Raw genomic sequence first — 1,269 nt, 5'->3', positions numbered from 1 at the left:
TATTCTTGGCTGCATGTTTTTCTCGTTTAGTACTCTGAATATATCATGCCAGCTCTTTCTGGCCTGCCAGGTCTCTGTGGATAAGTCTGCTGCCAATCTAATATTTTTACCATTGTATGTTACAGACTTCTTCTCCCGGGCTGCTCTCAGGATTTTTTCTTTGTCACTAAGACTTGTAAATTTTACTATTAGGTGACAGGGTGTGGACCTATTCTTATTGATTTTGAGGGGGGTTCTCTGAACCTCCTGGATTTTGATGCTTGTTCCCTTTGCCATATTGGGGAAATTCTCTCCAATAATTCTCTCCAATATACCTTCTGCTCCCCTCTCTCTTTCTTCTTCTTCTGGAATCCCAATTATTCTAATGTTGTTTCATCTTATGGTGTCACTTATCTCTCAAATTCTGCCCTCGTGGTCCAGTAGTTGTTTGTCCCTCTTTTGCTCAGCTTCTTTATTCTCTGTCATTTGGTCTTCTATATCGCTAATTCTTTCTTCTGCCTCATTTATCCTAGCAGAGAGAGCCTCCATTTTTTATTGCACCTCATTAATAGCTTTTTTGATTTCAACTTGATTAGATTTTAGTTCTTTTATTTCTCCAGAAAGGGCTTTTATATCTCCCGAGAGGGTTTCTCTAATATCTTCCATGCCTTTTTCGAGCCCGGCTAGAACCTTGAGAATCGTCATTCTGAACTCTAGATCTGACATATTACCAATGTCTGTATTGATTAGGTCCCTAGCCTTTGGTACTGCCTCTTGTTCTTTTTTTTGTGGTGAATTTTTCCGCCTTGTCATTTTGTCCAGATAAGAGTATATGAAGGAGTATGTAAAATACTAAAAGGGTGGCAACAACCCCAGGAAAATATGCTTTAGCCAAATCAGAAGAGATACCAAATAGTGGGGGGGGGGGGGGGAAAGGGGATAAAAAGAGGTTCAGAAAGAAAAAAGAAAAGAAAAAAGAAAAACGAAACAAATAAAGAAAACCAATAATGAAAAAAATATAAAAAGGAAAAAAAATATATATATATTAGATAAACTAGTTAAAAAACGTTAAAAAAGAAAAGGGTAAAAGTTAAAAAAAATTATCAGAAGAAGAGAAAAAAAATTGAAAAAGAAAAAAAAATTAAATTAACTGCAAGGCTAAAGAATCATGGGGAGAAAGCCATGAGTTCCGTGCTTTGCTTTCTCCTCCTCCAGAATTCCGCTGCTCTCCTTGGTATTGAAACTGCACTCCTTGGTAGGTGAACTTGGTCCTGGCTGGATTTCTTGTGG

This window comes from Lontra canadensis, unplaced genomic scaffold, assembly GCF_010015895.1.
Source record: "Lontra canadensis isolate GAN:19392208 unplaced genomic scaffold, GSC_riverotter_1.0 scaffold13, whole genome shotgun sequence".
NCBI classification, from domain to species: domain Eukaryota; kingdom Metazoa; phylum Chordata; class Mammalia; order Carnivora; family Mustelidae; genus Lontra; species Lontra canadensis.
This window is presented reverse-complemented; position numbering follows the sequence as displayed.